Below are 13,680 nucleotides of genomic sequence, written 5' to 3'. Positions count from 1 at the left end.
AGTCTCGTGAAAACCAACGTTTGTTTACAGGAGCAAAGGAAGCAAAGTTTCCTTACTTTAGCAAAGGAAAACCAGTCTCCTCTTGGCTTATATCGAAATCCTCTGACATTCTTCTTTACAAATCCTCGTTTTGTACTTCTAATAAGTGACCGTTGTTTTGTTTTGATCTCCCCGCTGCATTTCCGCGTGCGTCACTTCTGAGCGGCGCATGCACAAAGCTGACCTCATACATCACCCGCCTGGACTGTTTACAACAGTGAGCGCAAGCTAGATTCAAGTGATTATTACGTTTTGAATATGGATATTTTTCTTACAAAAACGCATCGATTCACTATAGGAGGACTTTGTTCACCCCCCGGAGCCGTGTGAGACATTTTTTTTATGGATGGGCGATTTTTATTTCACTTCTTTTGGACTGAAGCAATGCAACACCTGCTGACTGCAGTGATAGAGCTTGGAATAGCCAGGACAATTTTTAATATAACTCTGACTGGATTCATCTGAAAGAAGAAAGTCATATTGGAGGTGAGTAAAACGTAGCCTAATTTTCATTTTTGGGTGAACTAACCCTTTAACTAGCATCCAAGTGAAATATATAACAGTGACAGAAAAAAAAATTATTATTAACAGTGTTGAAAACAGTTGTGCTGCTTCATATTTTTGAGGAAACTGTGATATGTTTTTCAGAATAATGAATAGAAAGTACAAAATAGAAATCTTTTGTAAAATTATAAATGTCTTTACTGCCACTTTTTTTCTGAATAAAGTAACTTCTTGCCAAAAAAAAAATTTACTGACAGCAAGCTTTTGAACGGTAGCATAAGTGATTTTGGCTCAAGCGTTTTAAATGTCACATCGGTTGTCGGATGGAGTCATTGAGGGCATGGGTAAGACAATCTCTCTCTCTCTCAGTCTGATGGAGTTTTACAGTATAAGGCTGAATAATTAACGCACATGCCCACGCGGCGCCTTCCGTTATGGTTAACCGGGGGAGGCTGGAGGTCGTGTGTGGTGTGCCGGTGTCGTGTTCTGTTTAACCTACATGCAAGTCATTTCCCTTTCATCAGTGTCACTTCAGCGACTAAAGGACCGCTCACTAAACACTTGTGCGGGTTGGTTTCATGATTGATGGGCCTCTTTAGAAAGGAGTTCACTCACCTGGACTGAACATACACCAGAAACACTCGATTTCACATTTCAAGCCCTGTTCAGGTGAGTTTAGGGCCATCCGGTGCAACTGGTGCGGTCGCACCGGGCCCCACATTTTGTAGCGAACGGACAGATGGGGACAAAATAATGAATAGAAAGTTCAAAATAGAAACCAGGCCCCATGTCAGCTAAGGATGGCCCTGGGTGAGTGATATCGTGTTCATTGTATACCATAATAAAATAAAGTAATACAAATAACAGAGTTTTATTTAACTCAGTTGTTAAATAAACAGACGGAGACAGAGAGAGACTGGAAATCCTCGAGGATCAGGGAATGAAGTCCTCACTGGGAATGGGCCAGAAATCCATCTGTTTCCATGACAACCTCTTTTTTGGTCATTGGACATTTTCTTTATGCACCAATACTCCTCTCTCTTTCTCTCTCTCTCTCTCTCTCTCTCTCTCTCTCTCTCTCTCTCTCACACACACACACACACACACACACACACACACACACACACACACATATTACTGTGTATTCTAAAATAAAGATATTTATAGTTAAAATAATCTTGTTAAGACGTTTTATTGGCATTTTAATTTGAAATGTTGCTTAATATTATCATTATAGTAATGGGCTAACAGGGTGGTGTGTTTTTGAAAGCAGCGGGTAATTCATTTGGCGCTAATTTATGTTTACTGTAAATCACCGCGCCCCCTGCTGGATAAAACACACCGACTGATGTTCATGAAGAGATTCTCACCTGTTTTTGGTTTTAGACCTGTAACATATATATATATATATATATGTGTGTGTGTGTGTGTGTGTGTGTGTGTGTGTGTGTTGCATCATCACAAAGCGCTGACGCCGCTTCTGACCGCTAGATGGCAGCAACAACATTGAAAATGACATGACTGACCTTCACTGAACACTTTCCAACATAAAAACGAGGAATTTATTAATATTGTTTATTAATTTAGTTTATATATCTTGTTGAAAATAAAATCTTAAACAAGCTTTAACTGGTTTGCTGGTGTAATGTGGCCTACCTGGTGTTCAGCTGGTTTAGCTGGTCATTAAAGTGGTCCTCCAACCTGACCAGATCAAATGTGCCCCAAAACCCTCTAAAACCAGGCTGTGAGACCAGCTAATACCAGCAAACTCTCTTAGGCTTTTTCTTCCTTTATTTGATGTCACACAAGAATAATTTGTTCAGTTTCGACATAAATACAATAAAGAACATATTCCTTAAACTACACGTTTATCAACAACACAAAGGCCCTTACAGTGTTTATTTATTACCTGTTTTTATGTGTAAAAATAATAAATAAAAACAAAATATTTTTTATTATAATATTTATTATTATTTAAAATAATTAGTAAATTTTTAATAAAAAAAAAATCTACATTTTGCATTTAAAATTTAAGTGCATTATACCAGTTCACACTCCTTACTATAAACACTAGGAAACTAGTAACCTAGAAGTATTTAAAAATAACGAATACATTTTAAATTCAAAATTTTGTATTTATATTTAGAAGTTTAAAAAGAATTATACAGTTATTTAATTATAATTATACAATTATTTAATAATAATAATAATTAAATACAAATAATTCATACATTTTAATTCAGGATTTTGCATTTATTAATAATAATAATAATAATTCAATAATTCAATACAAATAATTCATACATTTTAATTCACATTTTTGCATTTAAATGTAAGTGCATTAAGGACCAGTTCACACTCCTTTCTTTAAAAATGAGGAAACTAATCTTGTAACGTTTACTGGCTAACAGCAAGTAAATTAAAGTCTTTGGCTGTGCATGTTAGACGTCTTCAAGTTAAGTATGCTGTATGGCAGGGATCCTGTATGTCTTTCTTCAGTAATCAAATGAAAGCCCACTAAACAGAAAATTTAGGGTCACAATCAGTACATTACAAACTAATTCGCAGCTGTTGCCTGATAATCAATCATTATAATAATGTAAACCATAATCAGGGAAAATCTCTGTTTATTTGTCTGCAGTAGTACTGTATTTGTACAGAAGCACTTCTTCTCCAACTAGATAACATGTTTGCATCTCCAGCTTCATTTGTGAAGCTAAAGCCCCTTCTGCACAAGAGCGTCTGCAGAAAAGTCAAAGTTTTTACTGCACCAAACCTTTGGAAATCACCCGTTTATGGGCAGCGGGACAGTTAATGTTCAACTGTGTTTTTCTCCGTCCACATGATCACATTCTGTACAGGTTTAACACTCCCAGAGTTCCTGGCCTTCTAAGATGTCATGGACACACAGAAATAAACTCGCTGCTCATCAGCTGTAACTCATCTGGGGACATTACTCTAACGCACAACTCTCTGGAGAAAGATCTTTTATTTATGCATAAATCTTATTTTGTGTTGATGTATTTTCTGTGTGAAATACAGATGTTGCTGCAGATTTACTGAGATAATGATTCACTAGAGAGAGAGACACGGGAAGAGACAGCGAGACACAACAGTGAGAAAACACAAAAAAGAGAGATTGTGTGCTGGGCCGCGGAGAGAATAAAGGCAGGAGGACTGTGATTAATGACCTGTGTTCAAAAGTAGTAATATCATGTATCACAGAATGAATGGTGAAACCTCAGAGAAGGAGGAGCAAAAGACCCACCATTATTTTCACCGGTCAGGTTTCAACCATTGATGTACATTAGGGGTGTGGCCAATCCTTAAGCATGTGGCTAATGCTGGTGGGTGTGGCTAGGCTGCTTTGGTTTTTCTCATTTCATTTCAAAATGTAGCTATATTATACTAGATATTTTATAGTGACTAAATGTAGGCTAAAATGTCTATACTTTTTAATACATTATTATATATTATGATTTTGTTAACTGTTTATTGCTTTTTATATTTACATAACCAAATTCAACAATACTAACATGCTATGTTAACACAAACTTATAACAAACAATTAAATACATTCACAAACAAATAATCAGCCAGAAAAAAGTAAATAAATAAAAAATATATATATACACAGTATACATATACACATACCAATTACACACTTCTAGTTTATACATGCATATACAAACAAACATATACAAAATAAAATAAAGTTTAAGGCCTCCTAGTACAAGACAACTTCAAGAGTTTTTTTCCAAGCTTAAGCCTATTGCTTGCATTTGAACGCAGAACTGTTCAGCTGCGCTGACGGCACGCACCATACATACTGCTGCTGCAGTTTTTTCATCACTAGCCTAATTGATGGATGTTTCAAATATAAAAATAAGGAGAAGCCTAAAACAGGCTGAGGCCCGGCCCGCGTCTAAACTATGACGTGAAAATTGGCCCGAAGCCCTGCCCGAGGGGCGTAAAAAAGTTGGGGCCCAGGCTGAAATGCAGGGCTCTAAGGCAGGCGAGTAATCCACAGACAGATGTTAATCCAGGTGAGGTGCGAACAGAATCCAAACAACAAGACAAGAGAGAAATCCAAGACAGGCAGATTATCAGGAACAGACAATCAGGCAAAACTAGACATTACAAAACAGGACTAGAACTAGACTAAACTCAGACAGGATACTGGCTCCGTAAAGTGCTACCACTAGGAGAGTGATAAACACAGACAATACTCCACAGTTTGAGAAGGATCTGAGTGGGTGTAATATAGTGTGTGTGTGATTGTCTGCAGGTGAGTCCAATCAGTGCAATGGAGCATGGGAAATGTAGTCCAGGGTGACGTGCAACAGTTTGTGTGGTGTGAGAGTCAATGTGGCGAGCAGACGGAAGACCACGGACCAGATTTGTGACAAATAGCGCCACCACAAAAAAATTATACATTTTAGATTTTAGATTTTGACAGCATATTTCCTTATTTGTATCAGAAAATGTTTGATAATAAATGTTATAAATATTATCATTACTATTATAATTGTATTATAAATATTATATTATATCATTTATATTTACAGTATAAATAAGTATTTACATATAAAATATGTAATTTAATCAAATAAACCAAAATAAATAATAATTAAGTAACTCACCATTGTGTTAAATTTGTGGTTGGTGTCCTCTAGACCCTCAGATGTTTGATTTGTCTTATTCTGAGGCTGTTTCGTTGTGTCCTGTGTCTCAGCTGGTCTGAAAAACACGAAACGGTTTTCTTTTGAATCACTCTCAGTGCTGATGTTTACCCACTAATAATAATGATTGTTTCGGCTCATTGAGTTCAGATGTAAGTTTGTTTTGTTGTCAAATGCATTTGTTTTTCATAAAAGAATGCAGATGAGAGAGCAGGTTAGTAATACAAGTATTTTGCACGATGGATTGCAACTTCTGGTATATCTGCTTACATTATTAGCCTCTCGAAAACTAAACCAGAACAGAATGTTACACTGACTAATATTTTCAGATATTAGTAATAATACTGTCTGATATTAATAATATATTATTGGTTCACCGTTGTGAGCAGTTATGAAGGTGGGGCTACAAAAATGGGATCAACAAAAATAAAAAAAGATTTTCACGTGACCTGCCAACATTTTCAATAGCTCCAAATGTATTTGTATAAACATTGAATATATTTGAAAATAAATATTATATATTATAAAATTTATAAATAAATATAATATTTCAAATATAATTTTAATTGTAAAAATTTAATAAAATTAAAAATGTTATGAATAAACTTAAAATTAAATCAAAGTAAAATAGATAACATTGTTTACAAGATAGATAGATAGATTGTATTACTGTATTAATATATATGTATACAGTGGTGTGAAAATGATATTTAGATTAAAGGACTGGGGGGGAAACAGGAGAGCATTGGGTTTTCCATATAAGAAAATGTGAGGGATAAAAGAGAGAGAGAGAGAGAGAGTTCATTGACTCTCACTGACTTACTCCAGTATGGCGAGATCACACAGAGCCGTCTGTCGTTACACCGGAGATCTCGTGAATGAATCGTGACTCAGCTGCACTGAATCATCGGATACGATGAGAATCTAATGAGAAATCAGAGGCGGAGATGAGAGTCTGATGTTGGAGGGTTTTTAACAGGATCCGAGCGGCGGAAATTCGCTCCGGTGAGTCAAAACCGAACTTCTGCTCTTCACTTCACTAAACCTCCATTAAACCTAGAACTCTACACGACAATACAACGCTTTAAATAATAATTGAACACTATAAACTGTAAAGAAAAAAAAGTATCATATCTGCAGGAAAGAAAGAAACTCTTGAGTGAATGAGGTGAAGATGGAGTTAATGTTTGACAACATGGCTGCTCGCTTTCATCTCTTCATTCTTCTAACTTAAAGAAATAAAGTCTTAGTCCTTGGTAATTCCTATATAACACACATGCACGTGTAGATGTTGGGTTTGTTTCTGTGTGGATTGAGCAAACGCGTCTGTTCTTGCAGTCGAAACAGTTTCCGATCAGCGAAAACAACAAACGCGAAACATCCTGAAACTAACTTCTTACTGAACATCAGAGGTTCATAGAGATTTCAGCTCTTCTTGTGTATTTGTATGTTTATGGGAAATTTTGCAGCTAGTATATGCGTTTTGTTGTGTTTTCGCAGGAAGTCAGAAAGAGAAACTCGAACACATTAAAAGGCTTTGACAAAAATACCATAGTATTACCATGCTTTTGAACATGTGCCGTGACTCATTTCTTTGAATTACTTTGTAACAGTTACATTGTTTACAAAAAAAGTACTATTGTAGACCACGATAGTACTTTATACCATGGTACTGAAATTCATGGTATTTATTTACCTGGTGCTATTTCAGGGTATTTCGAAAAATATCATGGTGCCATGTCCAAAAAAACAAAAACAAAATAAAGCATGGTCGTTCTGTGGTACTGATGTAAATGCTCATTCAGTACCATGGTATGACCACAGTATATTTTGTGAGAATGGGGTAAATGAATCAGTTGTGTTGTTTTCTGTTTGGTTGATCTGACATTGAACTTTGAGTTCTGGATTGGAAATTAAACCTCTTTATTAATAAACAGTGAGACCATAGTGTCCCTAAAGTATTAACCTAAAGTTATTTATGTGGTACTTGGAAGAATTTGATGCTGCTACTGCTACCATAATGGTGGTGTCCTAAATAGCATGGTGTAATACCATGGTACTTTTTGTAAGAGGCTGTAACTTGTGCTCTAGTGAGATACAATCTAAGACAGAGCAAGTTATTCACTTTTAACAGAAGATAATGAGAACAGACAGTGTTTTTCTTTGGATCCAGACACAGTAAGACCAGAAAAAGAAGTCAAAACTGATGCTGTTATCTGTGAGTTTGAGAGATCATATTTGTGCATGTTCATACCAGACCAGAGAGAGTTGAAGTCGTCACCGAGGCAAAAATAACCATGAGTGTCTTCATGCCAGTACTTTTGTATGTGTGTATGAGTGTGTGTGCGAGTGAGTGTGAATGGGCCCCTGCTGCTTCTTAAAACAAAGTGTTCGAAATCCATTTATTCAAGTGACCTGAGTAAAAGCTCCCTCACACACACACACACACACACAGAGAGAGGTTGACAGAGATTTGAGATCAGGAATCCTTGGAATGTTTGTCCCCCTCGTCGGATATTCTGCCTACCTGCTACACACACACATGCATGCATGCATGTCCACATTTACAGTGGCATTCAGACAGACCAATGGCCTCTTCACGAATTAGGACTTTATAAAATAATCATACGAACCAGCAGACCCTAAAAGGTGTGTGTTCATATATTGATTGTGACATCATTGCACAGTCCGCAGAACGTCTTGAACATTTAAAGGAACAGTTCAGCCAAAAATGAATATCCTGTCCTTATTTAGGGTATGTTTACCTGACAATGATTTACTATAGAACTGAAAAGTTTTTCTTTGCATTTTTTTTTTTTTAAGTTTTGTGTACTGATAACAATGTTGTCAAAACAATCCCTTATTCACACTGATCCACGAAAAAGACTAAAACGCTGTATTATGCATGCCAGGCCACTTCAGTAGTTGGCGATGTCACTTTGTAAAGAAAGTCCTTCATGCTTATTTGAAAACTACATGGTATGTGTTTTGGAGCAGGGTTGGAACAAATCTCCGCAGGGCTCTGGCCCTCCAGGAACTGAGTTTGACGCCCCTGGTCTACAACAGCTGTTCTCAGTTCCAGACCTGGTGTACCACTGCTCTGCACATTTTGTTTGTCTCCTTTATTTAACGCACCTGATCCAGACTCCAGGACTGGAATTGAGAACCACTGGTCTACAATAATATCGCAATTGTTATTTAAACAATATGTGATTTGACATTATCTAGTACATTGCAAAAACCAAACAAAAACACACCAAGAGAGTGCACACATATGATGTAGGTTAGACTATTGCGCGAACACATTTAGAGTTCACGCTTTCACTGCACGATTTAGTCTATAAAAATACATTTACCCCCGGTTTCACAGACAAGGCTTAAGCCTAGTCCCAGACTAAAATGTAAGTCTGAGCTGTTTCAAATGAAAGAAACACTGACTGATCTTAAAATATATCAGTGCCTTTGTTTTGCCTCAAGATGCACACGAGTAGTGTGTTTTTTTTCTAAGGCACTTTTATAAAAATGACTTAAATGTCCTAATTGAACTATGGCCTAATCCTGGCTTAGTCTAAGCCCTGACTGTGAAACCAAGCCTAAGAATTCCCCTGAAAGTCAAGATAAGGGGGCAAAAATGCCCCTGTATGACGTTTATATGTCTTTTATATTTATATCATCTGATATAGTTAATAGCACACGAAGAGTGACATTTTCTCCAAATATCAGCATAATTGTAAATGTGATATTGATTTGATGAACATCTCAATAAACAAGTTCATATTAAGTGATTTACATTTTACACACAACAGTTCTTGTTTTTGCTGTACTTCGACAACGAAAATAGTTCCAAACAAAGCCACAGTAGAACTGTTTTGCATCTCAGAGCATCACACTACAGAGTTTCAACAACTGTTTGATCGAATCGGTTGAATGAGTGACTCTCTCATGCAGTGATTTTAGGTTTATATTTAAAGTATATTTTCCCTTTTTTCCCCCAAATAATTTCAAACATCACTATTTAACGGTTTGTTTTTAAAACATCAAAACATGATGTATTTGTACCTGCAGGTTAAATGCATTCATGTCCTGCATTAAACAGTCTGTGTGAATGCATCAAAATGCCACTTCAGATGCAGATTCTGTGCCACCTCTGCATTGCAAACACAAATTTTGTTGATTCTAATTTCATTTGATTCGTAACAGTCCTATAGTGTTTTACCTTTTGAATTTATTGATTAAATTTAAGAATTTGAGACAAAAGATAATGCATACATTTATGCATCCCATAAAAGCATGGATAATACCAGTGGTAACCAAAAAATATCAACTTCTTATTCTTATCTTTTGATTGTTTGTTTTTAAAACATCAAAACATGATGTATTTGTACCTGCAGGTTAAATGCATTCATGTCCTGCATTAAACAGTCTGTGTGAATGCATCAAAATGCCACTTCAGATGCAGATTCTGTGCCACCTCTGCATTGCAAACACAAATTTTGTTGATTCTAATTTCATTTGATTGGTAACAGTCCTATAGTGTTTTACCTTTTGAATTTATTGATTAAATTTAAGAATTTGAGACAAAAGATAATGCATATATTTATGCATCCCATAAAAGCATGGATAATACCAGTGGTAACCAAAAAATATAAACTTCTTATTCTTATCTTTTGATTTTGTGGTGAAATAGAGCCGGATGTGTTCTTGACAGCTTTCATTAGTTACCCTGTATTTCAGTGTGTTTAACTTCTGGGCTTTCGGCCTTGTTTGTCTCTCTACAAAATGCAAATAGAGCTGATGCCAGTCCTGTGAAACACAAACACACACACAGTCTTTCCTGTGCTCCGTCATGTCTCTGCTGAATGGATGTGACGTCTGAGTTTGATCTTATTTTTGTGCACGAAGTAGGGATGTAAAGATGAATCGCGAGCCGGTTGAAATCGATTTAAATATGTGACGATTCAAATCGGTTGAGATGCTAAACAAATCCCGATTCAATTAGGGGTAGGAATTTATGAATGTATGTCTGAGGGGAACTTACTGTCTTTAGAAAAGTTTAGATGGTATTTTTTATTTTCCTCTTGCCTCTGTATAATGCATATTAAAGTTCATAAGTGCAGCTGCTGCTTTGTTTACAGCAGAAACCAAGGAAACGCAAAGTGATTCTACATCTCGTTCAGCTCGTCTGCTGTTTCTGTTTCATGCAGATATTTTTTATGTATAGTTTCACAAAACTGAAGTCAATCCATTCTGTTTTTGCTTCAAATTTCGAAATTATACAATGTAATTTATGTTGCATGTATGCAGCATCTTTGTTTGGATCATGATTAAAATGCAGTGTTATATTTCAGTTTCACAAAGAAACGTACAGTATTTTGTCCAAGCAATAATAAAAGGACACATTTAATTTATAATTTGTCTTAAATCTCATTTTGTTAAAAAAAAAATCATGAATCGAATCGTGAAATCAAAATCGTGAATCGAATCGTGAGTTGAGTGAATCGTTACATCCCTAGCACGAAGACATTGAGCTGCATGAGAGAAAGACGCTGATGGAGAACAGAGGAGCGTCTGAAAGGGAGTTTAGGGCCGCTGTCTGCGGGAACCGTCTGAAGGCTTTGTTGATCTTCCTAGAGGAGATATTCAATCATTCGCTTCACATCACGCCAGAGAGAAACTGATATGAGCTGGCAGAGGAGGAAAAGAACACAAACTCCTACATAAACTAATAAAAAATATCTTCAGATGATTAATTAAGACACTTATTAGATGCTAAATATACACGCAGTATTTAAGCACGCATGGTGTTTAAACAGGCAGATGGAGCTGTCAGTTGTGGTCGTCATAGCAAATGTTACTGTGGTAAATGTTTCCATAACACACAGTCATACACCGCTGCTACTGTAGAGAGTTACAAACCAGCTGATGAATTAATAGTAATTATTCCTTTTAAATATTATGCCACACACACTTACTCTGACAGGTGGAAACCTTTTTTCAGGCTGGTTGACATATGAATGTCAGGCGAGCGCTTGAGTTCTTGCAATCCAATGTTTTATTGATTATGTAAATGTGTTTTTATTGCTAACTTAAACATTTGGTGTTCTGTGATGTCTTCAACATTACCACAGTCATCTGAAGTCAGTTTGTCACCAATGTAATGTTATCTAGCTGCAAGATGAGGTTTTGAATTTGCAAAAATTGTTGTGAAACTCAGTAATGTTTGTGAAGCAACATTTACAAATTTACATTTGTCATGGCGTTATTGCAAATTGTAAACAATATAATGTATTGCAATTTTACATAATTTTTATATAATTTTTAAATATTATAAAACAAATGTGTATATGTATATATAATCTTTTAAATTTATATGTAATTTTAAAATATAAAATAAATGTTTAGAATATTTAAAAATTAATATGTATTCTGATTTTTATATACTCTTTTATTATATATGTGTGTGTGTGTCTGTAGTAAACAGTGATATGTATTTTGTGAAGCAACATTTACAAATTTACATTTGTCATGGCGTTATTGCAAATTGTAAACAATATAATGTATTGCAATTTTACATAATTTTTATATAATTTTTAAATATTATAAAACAAATGTGTATATGTATATATAATCTTTTAAATTTATATGTAATTTTAAAATATAAAATAAATGTTTAGAATATTTAAAAATTAATATGTATTCTGATTTTTATATACTCTTTTATTATATATGTGTGTGTGTGTCTGTAGTAAACAGTGTTATGTATTTTAATATAAATAAATTTTTTTTTTTTAAATGTTTAAAATATAATATATATACACACAAACACACTTATGGAGTTTTGTTTTAAATGTTTTATATTTATTTAATTGTATTTATTTATTTATTATATTTAAATATGGCAAACAATTGTTACATATATATTTAGAATATAGTGAACATATATATTATACAATATAATAATTTTGAATTATATATAATATTTGTTTTAAATATATTTTCAGTATATTTTTCTGATACAAATAAGGAAATGTGTTGCTATAATAATGTTTTGTGTGTGTTGGCTCTATTAATGTTGGCATGACAAGTAAAAACATTTTTCTTCTGCTTTGGACTGTAGCCATTGTTTCATAACTGCTCACAGCAGTGAACCAATAGTATCTGGCAGTATTATTAATATCTGGCTGTAATATTAATATCTGACAGCATTAGTCAGTGTGAGTATAGCAGCAGCATTCTGTTCTGGTTTGGTCTCAGAGGGGCCGTGATGTCTGAAGTAAATGAGCGGCTCAACTCTAGGTTTGGTTCTGAGCTGAATGCAGGTATGAATGGAGGTTCGAGAATGAACTGCATCAGCACAGGCTAAAATCTGTCTGACCACACACACACACACACACACACACCTCATATGGTGCCTTTACATAATTGTTTTCCACTTATAGTGTGTGAGTGAAAGGTCATGTGTTTGGGCGGCTGACAGGAATAGTAAACTCACTGCCGCCCGCCTGTGTGACTCCTTCTCTACTTCCACTTTGAGGGTGTTTGTGCTTGTGCAGAGGCAGAGACAGAGACGGTGTGTTTGAGTTGATTGTGAACTCCAGCAGCAGTTTAATACTGAAATGAAGCTGAAATGGAGAATTAAAAAATACATTAGACAACTGGAGTGTGTTTCTGTGATGCATCAGCTGGCATTATGGGTTGGATTCTTCACCTCAGCCCTTTTCTCTTGAGAATTGTGTGCTGTTTGTGGATGCCTCGATTGTCAGTTTAGTCATTCGCCTTAAAATAGAAATAGAATCAGCTCTTTCCTGTATCTTATGCATGGCAACACCAGTTTCCCACTGAATGCATGAAATGCATTTCATGCATCTAAAAGCTACTAGATATAAGTATCTGCATAAATGTTATATATATATACAGGTGCATCTCAATAAATTAGAATGTCGTGGAAAAGTTCATTTATTTCAGTAATTCAACTCAAATTGTGAAACTCGTGTATTAAATAAATTCACTGCACACAGACTGAAGTAGTTTAAGTCTTTGGTTCTTTTAATTGTGATGATTTTGGCTCACATTTAACAAAAACCCACCAATTCACTACCTCAACAAATTAGAATATGGTGACATGCCAATCAGCTAATCAATTCAAAACACCTGCAAAGGTTTCCTGAGCCTTCAAAATGGTCTCTCAGTTTGGTTCACTAGGCTACACAATCATGGGGAAGACTGCTGATCTGACAGTTGTCCAGAAGACAATCATTGACACCCTTCACAAGGAGGGTAAGCCACAAACATTCATTGCCAAAGAAGCTGGCTGTTCACAGAGTGCTGTATCCAAGCATGTTAACAGAAAGTTGAGTGGAAGGAAAAAGTGTGGAAGAAAAAGATACACAACCAACCGAGAGAATCGCAACCTTATGAGGATTGTCAAGCAAAACCGATTCAAGAATTTGAGTGA

General features: G+C 35.4%; 1 protein-coding gene across 1 annotated transcript in view; it reads left to right on the top strand.

Moving 5' to 3' along the window:
- The first annotated feature begins 6,023 nt into the window (after positions 1–6,023).
- Positions 6,024–13,680, top strand: part of LOC107697205 (dystrobrevin beta-like) — a 36,182-nt gene continuing 28,525 nt past the window's right edge. The window contains exon 1 of the mRNA XM_016497891.1: positions 6,024–6,230. The gene's annotated coding sequence lies outside the window, so the exon portion shown is untranslated. The remainder of the gene's footprint in view (positions 6,231–13,680) is intronic.

Source organism: Sinocyclocheilus anshuiensis, unplaced genomic scaffold, assembly GCF_001515605.1.
Source record: "Sinocyclocheilus anshuiensis isolate Anshui unplaced genomic scaffold, SAMN03320099.WGS_v1.1 scaffold38, whole genome shotgun sequence".
NCBI classification, from domain to species: Eukaryota; Metazoa; Chordata; class Actinopteri; order Cypriniformes; family Cyprinidae; genus Sinocyclocheilus; species Sinocyclocheilus anshuiensis.
The sequence above is the reverse complement of the archived record's forward strand: the minus strand, read 5'-3'. Positions and strand labels throughout refer to the sequence as shown.